This window comes from Camelina sativa, chromosome 17 (genome assembly GCF_030686135.1).
Source record: "Camelina sativa cultivar CO46 ecotype springtype chromosome 17, ASM3068613v1".
In the NCBI taxonomy this organism is placed as follows: domain Eukaryota; kingdom Viridiplantae; phylum Streptophyta; class Magnoliopsida; order Brassicales; family Brassicaceae; genus Camelina; species Camelina sativa.
Genome location: NC_141896.1, coordinates 32313692 through 32332588, shown reverse-complemented (window position 1 = coordinate 32332588; position 18897 = coordinate 32313692). Strand labels below are relative to the sequence as shown.

General features: G+C 35.0%; 1 long non-coding RNA gene across 1 annotated transcript; it reads right to left on the bottom strand.

The window, feature by feature from the left end:
- Positions 1-17116: 17116 nt before the first annotated feature.
- LOC147924605 (uncharacterized) lies at positions 17117-17626 on the bottom strand. Its single transcript, XR_015587275.1, has 2 exons — positions 17476-17626; positions 17117-17383 (listed from the first exon to the last, which is right to left on the bottom strand). It is a non-coding gene; the product is annotated as an uncharacterized LOC147924605 (long non-coding RNA).
- Between the last annotated feature and the right edge of the window lie 1271 nt (positions 17627-18897).

Genomic DNA, 18897 nt, shown 5'->3' with positions numbered 1-18897 from the left:
AGTCCATATAGAAAATGTTTGAGCTTAATTTCAAAGTTATTTTATAAAAAAATTCAAAAGGAAATATTAACAGATAGCCAAATTACGGAGATAAACTAAAAACAAACCATGGTGCAAAAAGGTTGAGTAACTAACGTTTTTTGGAAAGTAAAATTTAAAATTACTCTCAAATAAAAAACAAAACATACAACAGCTTATTGTAATTTTGAATAAAAATATGAAATAAATAATAATTACGCAAAATCTGAAAACAAGGAAAATAAAACTAGAATTCCCATGTGAGAATTGATGAAATAGAAACTTTCGAAGACTCGACGAGAATGAGAAAAAGAAAATTAATTTCATATGTTAAAATAATATGTCATATTTAAAAACCCTGTTTATTTGTAAAATAATGTGCTTTTAGAATTAAAATTTTGTGTTCTAAAAATTAGTATGTGGTAGTAACAAATAACGTGTAATATAAGATAATATCATGTTTAATAGAGAGTTTTCAGCTGTCGCGTGTAATTCGAAAAATTGTCATGTAACAGAAGAAAATGACCGATATTTTAAAAAAAACACACAACAAAGATTCTAAGAGATATTGAGATCCTGGAAATTCAGAAGAAAATCTTGTGCAATTGGATGGAGAGAAAAGACCCATCAACATGGAGCGATTGTTTCAGTGTGATGTCCGTGAGTAAAAATGATGAGAGGAGATGCTGGAAGCGTGCGAAGGTCAATAATTATAAGAAGCGAACAAAAATAAAATGCCTCAGTTTAAATTATACAAAATAAAAATGTTTGTAAAAATTAACCACAGTATCATATAACAAAAATAAACAAAGAGACAAACTGAAACGAAATATTAGTTCTTAAACATTAACATAATATGATTTGATAACTTCAATTATTAAAAAAATAGAGTATATAGAGATAGTAAATAAAAAACTAGTTTTAATTTGATATAACTAATTTGGTGAAAAGACGTTGAAAGAAAAATTTGTCACTGTGTTACCATAGAATTAAAAGATGAGAAAGCTTTAACGACCAAATAAAAAGCTATCAAAAATGAATGTGTAATCCTAATTGTTTAACTAAGCATAGAGTATGTCATATAATTAGTTCTTTTTAATTAATTAATATAATAAGCCTATGTTTAAAATTAGATTGTAGAAATTCATATTTTGTTTCTAACGTTGTAACTTGTAAGAAAAATTTATGAACCCATATTTCCATAGTTATATATTTTTTATTAGGGATAAACTACATGACATAACTAAATTATATGCCCTTGTTTTTTTTGAAAAAATGGATACCACAAGCGGCTGCTTCTTTTTTCATAACTACTGCACGGCTCTGGCTGGAAGGATTAAATTCTCTAGAGCTATCTACTTAAAAGAAAAAAAATTCTGAGTACTCTTCGTTATTCACTCATACTCTTAATGAAAGTTGTAATCCCCAAACTTGTCCTTACCAAACCGATTCAAACCAGTTCACTAAACCAATTTTTAATTGAATTGATAGAAAAAACTAAAATCAGCTTCCCGCTCCATCGTTGCTTCTTCTTTTCCGTCCTCTCACACATATTCCACCATTGAATCTCAAGCTATAAAATCTACAAATCAGATTTTCTTCTCCTTCCTACTACTTCTAGCTTAAATTTTATTAAATCCATGGAATATTCAATCGATTTTGTTGTATTTGGAACCTAGAGACTTCAATTAGATTTAAAATTTGTCTTGATAATGATGGATATTGGGTTGATAACTATCTATTATGGCTCGATTAAGACATATGAATGAACTGTATTGGCTAAATCATAGTAAAACATATTAGATTATCGTTTTTGGTTTCGAAGATCCATTGGGTTGCAAATATAGTAAAACTAGAAAACTGAGTATAACTGTCATGGTATAACTAAAAAAATTGATATAACTAGTACAACTGATTTGGATTCAGTAACCACCACAAAAGGTGAGTTCGCCCTAGCAGTTTCTCTCTGGCACATTCCCCAAGGCTGCTTCCTCCGGCGGCATCGATTCCGATCGGCGCCGCTGGGACTTTGTTCCGTTGTTCCCCTCTTCCTTCTAAGCCTGTTCTACGTCTGGTTCTATGGTGAACATACCGGAGGTTCATCGAGTCTCTTCTCCGCGACTCTGGCCATGCTTCAGCTTCAATTCCCCTCCCCTCATTTCGTCTCTTCTGGTGGTTTCTCTTTGCAAGGTGATTCTCATGAGCTTCCAGCCTTTCAAAGTCAGATTTTAGACTTCACAAAGCCCTTGTAATCTTGTCGTCCGTCTCTGTCACGCCCCTAGAAGTCAACCTCATCATCTCTTTGCTCCTTGGATCTAGATCCCCTCACCAAGCGTTTTGCTTGGTCGCAGTTGGATAGGAGCTCTGTGTTGACGCGTGAGCTGTACAAGATCCTGACAAGACCCCGAGACCCAACCTTTGCACCTCATGATTCCAGGTTTATTCCGAATCCTACTTTATCTTTCCGTAGCTTAATCTTGGTCCGATTCATGAAGTCAGTTGTCCGAAGACTGCAACTTGAACATAATCGACCATGGATGCTCTGTTGTTGCAAAGAGTATTTGAGAACCCTGCCCTTAGAGTTGGTTAGGGTCCCGACCTATTACTACCTGATTTTGAGAAGGTCCGGCATTATGATCTTGGCCCTATGGAGCCATGGTTACCGGTACCTCTTGAATCTACCCTCTCTGTTTCAGCTGTTCTCTGACCTACTACAAGCGCTAAGCTGCTATATATGCTCTGAAACCAGAAGCTCTAGGAACATCGGCATTATGATATTTTCTCCAGGGAGAGGAGGTTACCTAAACTTTCCCACTCTTCTCTCCTTACCTTCCATGTGCCATGAACTTTGTCAATTACAATTCACCAAAGTCCGGAAGGTTGCTCCCCTTTGCCAAAGTCTTGAGAGTTTCAGCATTATGACCATTGCTCCAAGGAGTGTGGTTACTGAATCCTCTTCAAGCATGCCATTCCCAAACCTAATCCCCCAATCAGTCTCCTTGCCACTGAGCAGATCAAGCCATCGTGTCTCTTGGCTATGGAAACCATCACAACGTCCCAATGTCATCTTTTTAAGGACCATTACCACATTACCGCTGCTTCCGCGAATGTGGCGTCGGATCGTTTTGAGTTAGCTTGCGGTTTGGTGCTCCTTTGCTCCTTTGCTCAAGCCTCCAACATCTCTGGTTTATGATTGTCGATCTATCTATCTTTACTTTTGCTGCTTCTTTTTGTTATCAAGCTTTGCCTTGGAAATCTCTAAACCCTTGTAACTTTGCTACTTTGTTTGTTTGAATGAAAGTAAGATATGTTATGTTCAAAAAAACTAGTACAACTGATATTCCTAAAGGTACAACTAGTATTTTATCATGTGATAATTTCGTTTTAGTTATAATTTCTTAAGGAAAAATACAATGACCAACTTTTCGAAGTCTAAACGGCAGCCATGAAAAAACTTGGATAGCTAGTTTAAGAGTGAGAGATAGCCAAGATAAGAATCAAGATTAGTATAATTTTCAAAGTATTTGTACTTATATTTTTGTACAACTTGGTAAAACTTGGTTTTGTAATAGAACAACTATATATGTAAAATTTAGTATAACTAATGGTACAACTACAGCCAAATTTTTAAAAATTATATCTGTACTTTAGAAATTGAAATTTGCTAGACAATAAGATTAAAGATCTTCATTATAAATTGTTTTGTGTGACAAATTTTCTAAATAAACATTAAAAAAGGGATAGTCTACACTAAATTCATTTGTGTACAAGAAAGATCTTATAGTTTTAAGATGACTTTCTTAATGTTAAATCAATTACATTGCAAAACACACAAAAATAAAATTTTGACACAAATTTTTGCATGAAGATATGGAGATGTTATACAAATAAGTAAATTCTTCGGTCCAACTACAAAAATTTAGTTTGAATACAAGTATAACTGATTACACAAAAAATATCAAAAAGTACAACTATGTATAAACGAGTATAACTTGAAAACTATGAAAACTATGTTTGTTTTTGCAGCGCCACTTGCAGTTAACGACGGTAAAGTTGACCCACGTTGCAGTACAATTGTGTATATGCAATTACAACTTGAAAACTGCGAAAAACTGTGTTTATTTTTGTGGCTCGACCTGTCAGTTGTACTTGCTTTGTCGCACCATCTGTCAGTTATACTTGTTTTATAATACTTGCTTTGTGGCGCCACCTGTCAGTTGTACTTGTTTTGCGGTATTTGCTTTGCGGTGCCACCTGTCAGTTGTACTTGTTTTGCAATGATACCGAGATTTAATTTCTGATTTAAGATTTTAAGATTCAATTCATCACCAGTTCGTACTACTAGTACAAGCTGGTATAACTATTCATCATGTTTATGACTATAATAGATCGAATTAACAGGAAAATATAAGTCATGTCTTTTACCCAAACAAGAGTAAGAATTTCTGGAATTCTAAAGTGATTGAAGTTATGTAATCATGGTCATGATTGGAGTATGATGTTCCTAGATCAAGTCATACCAAGTTGTACCAAATTTTACCAAGTTGTATCTTTTCGTTACATCAATTTATAACTAACAAAAACAATCTAGTTATACCAAGTTGTTCTTCTTCTTCTCCATCTCTATCTTCTACGAACCTAAACATAGTTACTCACTTTCAATCGACAATGAGTAAGTAGAAGAAAAATGAAAGAGATGGCTCGAATCTAGATATCCACCGTATTTGTTGTTGTCAAATGTCCTCGTTGTGGAAGGACTTTATAATGATAAATTTAGATCTGCTGAATTGGTTCATCAAATTGAACTTCTGGCGTCGCTGCTACTCATCCATCTGCTTCTAGAGACTGGCTTTGATATGCATCTAGAGCATTCACCACTCGACATACATTTCTGTTCATTGTTTCCACCATTACAAGTTGTCTCTATTTGCACTCGTACAAGGAAATGAAGATGAATCAAGATGAGTTGGGTTGGGTTTCTTGAAGATCAAACGAAGAAAAGAGAAATTGATTTCTAAGGGGTTTGATGGATTTAAGGTTATTAAAAAAAATATTTGACTCGAGTATAAAAGGTTTGGGTGTTGTATTTGTTTTAGTTGGTTGGGTCAGCAATATTTTCTAACTATTAGAGGTCTAAAGGTATTTACTTATTCTTTCCAATTGTTTTAAATCAAAAATAAAGTAAATTTTAGAAGAGTAGCATTTGAGAATTTTTGTTGGAGAGTAGGGAGCTCCCGAGAATTTAACCCATGCTGGAAAAGGAAGGGTGTTTGTGTTGATCAGTAACCAGAGCTTCATCGTGAATCGTGATGTCGAAGTACAATGGTTTTGGTGGCTGGGGAAAGAGAGATGAGTGATGTTGTTTGTTCCTCGTGATTAAAACAACCCGATCTGTTTTTTTTATTTATAACAATATAATTAAATACCCCATAATATTCAATTACAACCCAAACCGTAAACCAATATAAATCAATTTAAGATAACCACCTAAACACACAATACCAAAACAACAACATGCACAATGGAAACATAAATCATAACCAAGACCCTAGATCATCATCCTCCTCATCGCCATGATTCCACGTCACATACATGCACACCACAAACATTAATTGAGATGCATAAGCATTATCAAAATACTTAGTGAGGAAATTTTCCCATCTACTGGGCTATACACACAAGCAACTGAGAAACCAATGTTTAACAAAAAACAACCAAAGACAAACAAACCAGAAAAACAAGCATCAACTGCTGCTGAAAAGATTGGTGTTGACTGACACTGCCCTCAGTGTCGATCGAGACTCCGCCTTGGTGTCGACCAACACCGACTTTGCAGACACGTTCTGCTCGAAGCCAAAAGTCGAAGAACCGCTTTCCAAATCCTCCAAATCGTCTGAAAACTCATGGAAACCAACAACCAACCACAAGCACACAAGAAAACAACACAAACAGCCACAAAACAAGCAAAACAAAGGATTCTCAGGCTTAGATCATCCATGATCATGCACTCACCTATTTTGCAGAAAGTTTCTGACCCAACTGATGAATCCAACACCTTAGAAGGCTTCTCTTTCGTTCATGCACTAGATCTCTACTTCTCAGGGACAGATCTCACTAATCAAGCCAAGAATCCCCAAAAACTCTCAAGAACACTCTCTAACACTTTTTCTCCTTTTCACAAACTCTCAGGAACAGCCAAACTCAAAACTCACGACCCTATGTCGACTTTCCCTTTAAATACCTTTGGTTTGGAGATTTCACTTCAACCAAACTGCTCCATTTTGACAATTTAAATCAATCTGGTCAAACCAGAAACTGCTGGTGCCGATCGACACTATCATTGGTGTCGATCACACCCACTTCCAAAATCCACAATTTGGTTCGTGGATGTTACAACGCAGTTGTTGGAAATTCTTCGCCATAAAATCATCCGAGTGTTTTGTATGATTTTAGAAATAGCATTTTTTTAGCATATAATACATAAAATGAGGCATAAGAGTAATTGTAATCGAAGAGAGAAAGGGAGTGTTATGACGCCATGGCTAGTTTGTTAATTCTTTTATGTTTCATGGTTAGTTTGTATATATTCCCTTTTCCAAATATACTTTGTTGTACAATTGCATATTTTTAAGCAATGTTATAATCATACATCACAAAGAGTTAAAGAAAGTTGGTTGATAAAATACAGTTGTCTATCAGTCACACATAATCGATCCACTGGCAAACTTGTACGCAAAACCTCGCAGTTGTCTATCATTCTCTTTGAACCAAACATATACTACATATTCTTATTAAAAAAAAGGGTAGTATATGTAACTAAAAATGTTTGCCAATAAAGATAATAGAATTGATAATAAAAAATACATTTAAATACCACTAAATTAAAATTTTGTTGATATCATCACTTGTTTATTTCCATAGAATTAGAGAGTCCTAAGCTAATACTGATGTGTCATGCTTACAGAGTTCTATAGCCCATTTCATTATTTGCCTTTATCCTACTTTAATATTTTCTCTAAATTGCCATTGGTATAAAGAAAAAATATTTCATTCAATATATAGAAAACTACAATTAATATTTAACCTCTGATTAGTAATCAAAATTGACTAATCTTAATACTCATAATTATCATGATTCTTAACAAACCTAAAAAAAAATCAAAATTTCCTCATGCATATATATATAACAAAAATTCAGAATTAAAAATAATTATATTAACATAACAAAATCTATACCATAAATAACGTATAAACATTAAAAAAAAATCACTAACCAACCAGTAACACACCACCATTTACCTAAGAATATAAAATCGATCATCATAAATCTGTTTTTCTTAAAATATAAAAATTGAATAATATTGAAGAAACATTTTTTATGTATTCAAATAATTTCATAAACTATCCAAAAGAATTTCTAAGGACGCTTGGTTTATATGGTGAGACTATAGAAGATTGACAGTATTAAATTAATACGGATTAAATCCTAATTATTATACGAAAATTACATATTAAATAAAAATAAAAAGATATATTATACAAGTTGATTGTAGATTCCAAATAAAAATTACAATATACCTTGTAACTAAAAATTATAATAAAATTATTTTATAGTCATTTTACCCTACACTATGTGCGGGTTATTATTATCTAGTTAGTAATATTTTTGAGAAAAAAACTATTATTGGTACTTTTGGAACAAAAACTCATTTTAGTATTACTTTTGAGAGTTGCCTATAAATTAATAAATACATAAATAAATAACTGAAAATAATTATGAGCTTGACACATAAGCACCAATGATTCTCTTTTAATATATAGAAGATACTATATATTAAACGGAGAAAGTCACATTTTCAACATTAAAAAGTATCACTGGATAGCACTTTAAATCTTAAAAAAATTTCACTAATACTACATACCAGCAAGATAATTTTAAATACATTTTAAACCTTTAAAATAGCTTTCTTTTTTACGCCGCCATAAAAGATGATCAAACAATAACGTTAGCCAACGCGAAATAGTTAAATAATGTTCGTTTAATTTAATATCAATTCATTCTATTATTTGCTACAATTGATTATAATAAAGAAAGAATAAATACAAAAATTTGTGAATGTTGAGTATATTTCTTCGATAGAGAGAATGCTTTATTTTTCGAATCTTCAACAGCGAATGCCATCATCTTATACCTCAGATTTATCATGAATACCTCTTTTTATAGCTTGCTATCATCTTATACCTGATCAGATTCTTCAGTTTTTGCTTAGATTTATCAATGGCGGAAGTATGAACAAACCATGACGCACAAAGATTAGGGTTGGGCGAGAGTTTTGTGGTCGGACGGTGAATCCACGACGAAAATAAATAAATATATATATATATATATATATATATATATATATATATTTTAATTTTTATTAATAGTAATAAATAATTTAACTATTGCCTGTTGATGGTCAATATTGTTTCTTTGTCATCTTTTTGTGGCGGGACATATATGAAAGTTAATTTTAAGATAAAGTGTTAGTGACAAATTTTAATATTACATAGTGAATTTCTCTCAAATTTTAAATTGTTATCAAATAAAACTTTAAAGGTAAAAATGTGAATTTTCCTACGTTAAACCGTATTATAAAACTGTAATATATATTAGAAAGCTATGTAGTTCACGCAGTACTGAGTTCACGTTACCTTTATCAGTTTCATTGCCTTTCTTTTTTTATTTATCATAACGTAACCTCGTTTTAGATTTAGACTACGTATAGTACACTAATAATATTTTTTTTTTTGTCAACCATTGGGCCACAACTGGCCGGTCCATTAGTCAAATTCCTACATTCGTAGGAGCCGAGACTTGATCCCGGGTGTGATGATGCCTTCTACAAATGGACTTACCTCCTGTTACTGCACTAGGGTCACTTCACGTACACTAATAATTTATTAAAAGTTGTCAATAATGGACTGTTTGTAATTTATAGACTCTTTTTTCCACTACTATATAAACTCAATAGCATATCATGAAATTTCAAATCCATACATAGCAATAAAAGGGAAGAAGCGAATAGTGAGTGGCTTGAGAATAATTTTATATTCATCAAAACACCCAAAAATGGCATCACACAAGCTCTTTCTCATCGTTTTATTGGTGACTCTTTCTTCTTCTATTGTGATCAACACTTGCTCGGCCTCACGCCGCCTTCTCCAAAAAATTCCAGGGTTTAATGCACCTCCATTGCCATTCGGGTTTAATCCACCTCCACTGCCATTCGGGTTTAATCCACCTCCACTGCCAAGCTGGTTTAATGTACCTCCATTGCCATTCGGGTTTAATCCACCTCCACTGCCGAGCGGTTTTAATGTACCTCCATTGCCAACCGGGTTTAATCCACCTCCATTGCCAAGCTGGTTTAATCCACCTCCATTGCCCAGCTGGTTTAATCCACCTCCATTGCCAAGCTGGTTTAATCCACCTCCATTACCATTTGGGTTTAAACCACCTCCATTGCCAACCGGTTTCAATGTACCTCCATTGCCATTCGGGGTTAATCCACCTCCATTTCCAACCGGTTTTACTGTACCTCCATTGCCAACCGGGTTTAATGTTCCTCCATCGCCAAAAATATTACCATAACCAACTCTTCACATTTCTCACTCACTTTCTAAAGCCAACTTCGCCTTCGATTTATAACAACAATCCCTTCTCTCCCTACCACTCTCCCATCCACAGATCCACTTCGTTCCTCTCATCACCACCTTCTACAACTAGATCGAGTCCTTGAATAATCACTACATGTATTTAATGTATCTCTTATATTATTGTTGTAATAATTTGTTTCATTGTGATGTGTTTTGGTTTGGTCCCGCGTGATATGCGCCTTTAATTTCCTTTTCGATTATCTATGTGTTGTATTTTTACATTTGTTGTACTACTTAACGTGTTTATCTGGTTCCTTGTTTCATTGATAAATATAATATAAAATTTCTTACCATGTGTTTCATAGTTCTACCAATAATATATGTTATGTATTCCCTTTGACATTTTTCTCCTTTTCAGAACCATAATTTTTGGTTTTTCTTTTATATATTATATTTTGCAAAGGTAAAAAAGCATTGAAATACAAATAATTAAGAGGATTTTAGAGTTATGACAGACATCTAAGCAAATGTTTGACGTAGATCCCGCTTGGATATTTTGAAATAACAAATAAGAGTGAAATTTTGTTTAGAGGTTAAAAAGTTTCGAAAAAAGCTTCACAAACTGAAAATAATTAAAAATTTAGGTTATAAGTTGAAAATTTTCATGGCAAACCAAAAAATATAAGTAGTCATGAAATTTTTGTTATTATGTTGAAAAGAAATAGATACATTGCAATTGACTTTAAAATTGGACCATTTTTACAATTTTCCCTAGAAACTAGTAAGATACCATTCTTCATATTCATGTTCTAAAATTTACTATTTTGACAAATATCCCTTAGTTCGAACCGCCATTGAGATTGATTTTAATTGATGGGCTGAATTATATAAAATTGGGGTAAAGTTAAGTACATATTTATTTATTTTCTGTCTCTGTTTACTTTTATTGGATTTTTCCTAAAAATTTAACTTGCTGAGAAACGAACCTTCGCGACTCTTATACGGTTATACCTAATGGCACATCTAAATTGAAACAATGCTCCAGAGTGAGATTATTGCCTTAGTAAGCCATAGACTTGTGAGAGAAATATCAAGTTTGTGTTAGTGGCGTAGGTGGAGAGTTAAGTACGCACTCAACATTTTTACCCTTTTTAGATATAAATGTAGATGTTCAGAAGAGGTTTTAACATTCCAACTCATATAGAACATACAGTTTTCTTATCTTTTTTTTTTTTTTGAAAACTTTGTGAAAAAAATGGCTAATGATGTTGGAAACATTAGTGTGTATACTCTGAAGATGCAGTTACCGCAGCAGGGTGTTTGTTTGGAACAAGGTCCTGGTAGGACACAAAACTTTGCATATGAGGACAGACAAGTGGAGAATAGGAAGCACAGCTGACGTGACAAGTCCGATGTTGGTGGCATGAGAAGATAAAGTAGAATCGGGAGAGAAGATATTTGGAGAATATTATTCCCGGTGGATAAGGAAAGGGAGTTCTTGGCAAACAAGTAACTGCCTTAAATGAAGATTTGAAGATCTTTTTGTTAAGGTTTAGAGAGATCGAATATAAAAGATCTGGGGTTATTGGTGGTAGGTTTTTTAACACTTGAAAAACCTTTTGCGTGAAATTGTAACTTCAAGGCTGATCAAAGAAAACTAAGAAGGCGAGTGTTGGGTTATTCTCTTAGATCTATACTGGTGAGAGTTTAGATAGAGAAGAGAAGAGTGCTTAGATTTATTCTTGTAACCAAGTGTTTGATAAGAATAAATAGTAAAGCGTTGGCTTGGCGTTTTCCAAGTAGAAGATTGTGGTGTTAATCTTCTATACCCTTACAATTGGTATCAGAGCGGACACATGATAAAAGTCTTTTTGCCTTTTCAACAGGTGAGATCTTGTGACAAGAGGTATGGAGAAATCACAAGCTTTTGTTGCAATACCGAAAGTTCTGAAACTGGATCCAGAGTACTATGGGCATTGGAAGGTGTCGGTCAAACAGGCAATTCAAGGTATCGACATGCAGGCCTGGTTTGCTGTTGAAGATGGCTGGACTGAACCAATGGTGAAAAATGAAAAAGGTGAATCGATGCCTAAACCTCGGAAGTAGTGGACTGCAGAAGAAAAGGCTGAGGCCTTGTCGGTGATTTTCAACTCTCTGCCGCTGGATCAGTTCAATAGTGTCTAGGGTTGTGTGGCTGCGAAAGAAGCTTAAGATATCCTCCAAGTTACCTTAGAAGGAACTAGCAATGTAAAAAGGACAAGTCTGGACAATCTGGCATCAGATTTCGAGAATCTGTTGATGGAAGAAGGTGAAACCATTGCAAGTTATAGCAGTCGTCTGAGTGCTATTGCACAGGAAGCTGTTATCATGGGAAAACGCTACAAGGACAAGAAGCTGGTGAAGAAATTTCTTAGGAGTATCCGAGACAGATTTCAACCACACAGATCTGTCATTGACGTCTCCTTGAACTCAGATGAGTTGAAGTTCAGTCAAGTTGTTGGGATGATGCAGTCGTTTGAGATGCAGCTGAAGAAAAAGGAACAACGCGCTGAACGATCATTTGCTCTAAAGGCTGTTGAAACACAGAAGAATGCTGAGACACAAGATACTGCAGATGAAGATAAAGTTGGGTTACTTGTGAGGAAGTTCTTCAAGAAGATGGAGCGTGGTCAGCACAGAGGATCCTCATCTACAGTTAGAAGTGATTCGGAAAGGGACTTTAAGAGGGGTGATAGGCAAGAGCGCCAATGTCTGGAGTGTGAAGGATACGGACATCTCAAGGCAGAATGCCCTAACTACAAGCGCAAAGGGTTCAATGCTATGGATGCAAAGGATATGGACACACCAAGGCTGAATGTCCTACCAAAGAGAGTAGATCCAAATCGTCTGTCGTCTAGAGTGATAGTGACTCTGATGATGACGAGCAAGATGGTGAAGTTCTCAATAACTATGTGGCTCTGCTGGGAGTCATTGAGGAAAATGAAGTGGTGGAGCAGGAAGTGAAGGATCAACTGGATGTTGTGTTAGATTCTGAGGATGACGATGCGGATCTACCAGCTGAGGAACAGGTTACCCTGTTAATTTCGAGTCTGGTTCAGAAAACTCAGGAGTATGATGTGCTTAGAGCTGAAAAAATAGATCTGGTGTCAAGGTTCAACTCGCTGTCTTCAGATCTTGAGGAGGTAAGAGCCAAGTCTCAGGGACTTGAGAAGCAACTGGAAGAGCAGCTTAAAAACATCAGAATGCTGAGCAAAGGAACAAAGGATCTTGACACCATTTTTAGTAGTGGGAGAGTGGGTAATACTAAGTGGAGACTCAGGTATCAAGGTAACGATGCTTCAACATCCACGAAGTTTGTCAAGGGCTTGAATGCAGAAAACAAAGAGGCTGTACCCATCCAACCGAAGACACAAGCGACAGTACCGGCCAAAACCAATTCTCACCAAGAAAGAAGTGTACATTCTCAAAGGAGAATTCAGTCTTCTTACAGAGCACCTTTTAGAGTTATGCCTGTGACTCAGTCATTTGATCCATATGGGTTGGCTGCGAATGACTACTCAGCACATCAGGCATTTGGACCAGCTTACCAAGTTTCACGAAGTCGAAGAAACGGGTGTTGGTACTATGAAAATCTAACTCATTTTAAAGCATAGTGCTATGAGTACAACACTCACATGTCAAGGTTTTCCCAACAAGCGACTTATCCTAGAGATATGAGACAGATCAACAAGCCGCTGTTTGTCAAGAGGAGTGGTATGTACTGTAATGTAGCTCAGGCTGAGGGTAAGTTTGGTTTTGACTAAAAGAAGTGGTACTTTGATAGTGGATGTTCCAGACACATGGTCGGAGCTCATACTAACCTGTCGGAATTTGAGAATATATCTACTGGTCGTGTTACTTTTGGTGATGGAGCAAACAGGGAAATCAAAGGCAAAGGTGTTAATGGTGGAAGTGCACAACCTAGTCTCAAAGATGTATTTCTAGTTGATGGGTTAAAGGCAAATCTCATCAGTGTTAGTCAGTTGTGTGATGAAGGTCTGGATGTTACTTTCACTAAACGGGATTGCAAAGCTGTTGATCAACAAGGATCTGTGAAGCTCGAAGGCAAGTGGTCAGGTAATAACTGCTATATGTGAAGTTCAACAAATCATTGCTTTCATGCATCCACAGGGACATACACTAAGTTGTGGCACCTGAAGCTGGGTCATCTGAACATATGCACCATGCATAAACTCGCACATCAAGATATTGTTCGAGGGATACCTAAGCTCCAGTCTGATCAACACTTTGTGAGTGGACCATGCAACAAAGGTAAACATGTAAAAGTGTCACACAAGGCGGTTCCTGATGTTTGCACTGGTCGTATTTTGGAACTGGTACACATGGATCTTATGGGTCCGATTCGTGTCAATAGCCTGTCTGGTAAACGATTCATTTTTGTTATGGTCGATGACTTCTCTCGCTACACATGGGTGTGTTTTCTTAGGGAAAAGTCGGATACACTTGAATGCTTTCGCATCTTGGCCCTCCAAATCAAAGGCGAGAAGTGGGATATCAAGGCAATACACAGTGCTCACGGTGGTGAATTTTAGAACGAGCAGTTTAATCAGTTTTGCACAGCTCAGGGGATTACGCATCAATTCTCAGCTCCCAGAACGCCGGAACAGAATGGTGTAGTTGAACGGAAGAACAGAACACTGCAAGAGATGGCAAGAGCAATGCTTCATGGGAATCAAGTTCCTCAACAGTTCTGGGATGAGGTTGTCAATACTGCATGTTACATTATCAATCGGGTGTATGTTCGACCAGGAAACTCCAAGATACCCTATGAATTGTGGAAGGGTCGCACTCCATCGTCAGTTATTTCCATGTCTTTGGCTGTGTATGCTACATCTTAAATGACAAAGACCAGCTGGGAAAATTTGATTCAAAGAGCGATGATGGGTTATTTCTGGGTTATTCAGGAAACAGTACTGCTTTTCGTGTTTACAACAAGCGTCTGCGTTCTATTCAAGGAACTGTCAATGTGGTGTTCGATGATATTTCTTTCCAGCGAGTCTCGCTCATTCCAATTCCACACCCAGATTACTCGGTAACTGAAGCTCCTGAAACTTCTTCTAGTGTTCTCGAATCTCCAGCCTCCACAACACATCCCTATGCTCCTTCTGAGGATTGTCCTTTTCTGGATGTCTTTCAGGTGCATCAGAATCACTCCTCTAATGATGTTATTGGCGAGATTCAGGGGGGCAGAGTTACCAGGGGAAAGCAAATTGATTTTCTTCATCTGGCTGGGAACAAACAGCGATCGATCATTCAACAAGTGCCTCAGGACTCTGAAGTCGTACAATTTGCTTGTTTCGTTTCCTCGGTTGAGCCAAAAATCACAAAGAAGTTCTGACAGGTGAGTTTTGGATAGCTGCTATGCAAGATGAGCTTGAACAGTTTGCTCGCAGCGATGTGTGGGAACTCACAAGCAGACCGGTGGATGTCAATGTGGTGGGAACTAAATGGATCTTTAAGAACAAAAGTGATGAAAATGGATGTATTGTGAGAAATAAAGCTCGTCTTGTTGCTTAAGGTTACTCACAAGTAGAAGGAGTTGACTTTGATGAAACCTTCGCACCAGTGGCAAGGTTGGAATCCATTCGCTTTCTGTTTGGCATGGCATGTGCGATGAACTTCACATTGCATCAGATGGATGTCAAGAGTGCCTTTCTTAACAGGATCCTTCAAGAAGAGGTCTATGTCGAACAACCCAAAGGGTTTGAGGATCCACAATGTCCGCAACATGTGTACAAACTGAAGAAAGTTCTGTACGGACTCAAACAAGCACCTAGAGCCTGGTATGAAAGGTTGACAACTTTCCTTATGGATCAAGGCTATGTTTGCCGAAGTGTGGACAAGAATCTGTTCATTATTAGTCTTGAAAAGGGCCTGATGTTTGTGCAAATCTATGTCGATGACATTGTCTTCGGGTCAACCTGCCAGCAACTCGTCAATCAGTTTGTCCAGAATATGACTGATGAGTTTGAGATGAGTATGTGTGGAGAACTAACTTATTTCTTGGGTTTGCAGGTACAACAGTCAACTGATGGCATCTTTGTGTCCCAAAGCACATATGCGAGAGGCTTGGTAACAAGATTTGGCCTTACCACCAGTAAGGAAGCTAAGATACCTATGAGGGTGAATGACAAGCTCTCAAAGGATGAAGCAGGAGAAGACGTTGATGAGAAACTGTAACGAGGGATGATTGGTAGTCTTCTGTATTTGACAGCAAGCTGTCCGGACATCTGCTTAGCAGTTGGTATATGTGCTAGATATCAAGCCAGACCTAAGAAGTCACATCTCTTAGCTGTGAAGAAGATCATCAAGTACATCAAAGGCACAATCGAACTTGGCATCTACTATACCAAGGACACAACCACCAGTCTAACAGGCTACTGTGATGCTGATTGGGCTGGTTCTGTGGATGATCGCAGAAGCACATAAGTGGTGGTTGCTTCTTCATGGGAAACAATCTCATATCATGGCACAGCAAGAAGCAAAACAATGTATCTCTGTCAACAGCTGAAGCTGAGTACATAGCCTTGGGTAGCTGTTGCACATAGCTGATGCTGATGAAGCAGATGGCTGCCGATTATGGGACACACATCAAATCAGGCCATAGAAATTCTAGGGTCTCGGTTATTGCAATGTGGATTTGTTTTTATGTTGTTGGAACTTTGTTTAGAAGTATGTTAGGTTTTTGATTTATATTGGTTATGATTGGAATTGTATTATAATATACTGGAGTTGGTTTGATGTCTTCCGCTGTGCATGATGTGTTAGTGTTAGTTTGTTGGTTGCTAGGTTGCATGGAAACGGAAACGGATACGCGGAAACGAAACGTTTCGGAAACGGGAAATGGTTTTTTTCAAAAATTAAGTAATGGAAACGTATAGGAAACATATATATATATATATATATATATATAATAAATCTTCAAACATAAAAACCATATTAAAAAGATCTGAAACAACACAAATTCAAAACATAAATATTAAATAGTTTAATTAAAAGTAAAACTGTAAAAAAAGTAAACGTTCAAAATCAATTTTTTTGACCAGCATCGCCATATATTTAGGGATTTAACTAATTATATTATAAATTTTTATCATTATATGAATCATGAATTCTTATATTTACAATTTCTTTATTTATTAAATTTTGAAATTATAAAAAAAAGTTTTTGTCGCGTTTCTAAAACGAAAACGAAGTTTCCATCGTGTTTCTAAACAAATATCTTTAAGAATAGTGTTTCTGTGACTTGTTTCCAAGTTTCCATGAGTTTCCGTTTCCAAAACGTTTCGGAAACGGGAAACGCACCTCAAAAAGAATTTCTATGCAACATAGGTTAGTTGGTTATTATTAAATATTATGAGATATTTAATTATATTATTTTTAAAAAAATAACTGGGGGTTTGTTTCACATCTGAAAATTATATATTTATTTTTAAGCAGATACCAATACATTTGCTTATATTATTTCATCTTAGAGATACTAGTTAGTTATAGTATCATAAATCAATACAACAACATTTTTTTCTACTAACACAGAAGCCGTGATCATATCTGTCTTTCTGACAAATGAAATTGCAGAGGTATGGTCCTCCCTCGTGTTCAGGATCACACGCGTAAGACTCGGAGCAATGGAGATGCGGACGCAAAAATCGGCGAGGTTGATAACCTATATACAATATTAACAATAATCAATACCCACTAACAAAGAGTAAAATCATCAGTTGCAAAATGAAGGTATGAATAACAATAAATAATTACCCGGACTTTCAGCAGTTGTAGGAAGACAATGAACAAAAGATACGATGAAGATGATAGTAAAATAAAATGCCACTAAAGTTTTCATAGTGATAATTATTATTCTAGTGATATTCTCTCAACTTTTTTTAATGATCTTTTCTTCAACTAAACTGATTATATATATATATATATATATATATATATATATATATATATTATAAGAACATAAATATGCTTCATGTTTTTTTTTCCTGGTCAAAGATGCAAAATAATATAATCTTTTGATTTATTTCCATATAGATGTATTAAAAAGTATATTCTTAGCTTATCTATATAAACATTTTTGAAGTACATTTTGGTTTATGCCCTTTAAATTTTATTTATTAAATTTGTTTTTTACAGCATTAACCCCTAAAATAATTCCATAAATAATATTGTAGAGAAACTCAAATACTAAACTTTCTTAAATTGACCAACATTTGTTACATTTATTGCCATAAAATTCTAACAACATCTATACATTCCGATTTTTCCAAAAACAACTCTACCCATTAAAGTTTTAACCCATTAAATCTCCAAAACTATTTTTATGAATCCTAGAATCTCTCAAATTCAAATGATATACAACGGATTTTCCATAACAAAAGTTTACAATTTCAATAATTATATTAACATTAATAATTTTCCTAAACAGAAAATCTAATTATAAAATGTCACATTAAATATGTTGAAACCCCCCCCATATAATTTGGTTTATTTTTTTAATTTTTTGAAGAATTACCAAAAAAAAAAATTCTATTAATTATCATAAACTATATATATTGACATGGAAAAATTAAAACTATAAAAATATGCTAATTTGGTAAAACAATTAACATAATTAAACTTGATAAAGAAACTTATTTTGATTATATTTTTTTACGCAAAAACTTATGTTGATTTTGGTGAGACGGGTTGGCATTAATCTCATATAGGGAGTTAAGTGGAATTGTTTTTTTTAAACACTTTTAGATGTGTACCGGAAGATAACTGTATTACTAGAATATACCTATACCACAGAGGTTAAAACCTTGAAAACACTACAAAAATCCTATACTTTGAATATTTATATCAAATATCTGTAAAATTTTATATGTTTAAAATTAAGAAAACAATAATAAAATAACAAATTAATACAGTATAAATTTATATTTTTTGAAATTAAAAATATTGTCCCGCGGTATATTGCGGGTTAAATCCTAGTTATGTTTCATTTCTTGTCAAGTAATATTAATTATTTTATACATTATTAAATATGTATATTTCAGCATCTTTAGTTAAGATTTTGAAATATTATTTGCTTAAAACCTTATGGTTGTAAACATTACTTGACCAGAATTGATGGTAGTAAAAATCACCTTAACTAGTATTTAACGTGTGGTACACCACGAGACAACCTTTTTT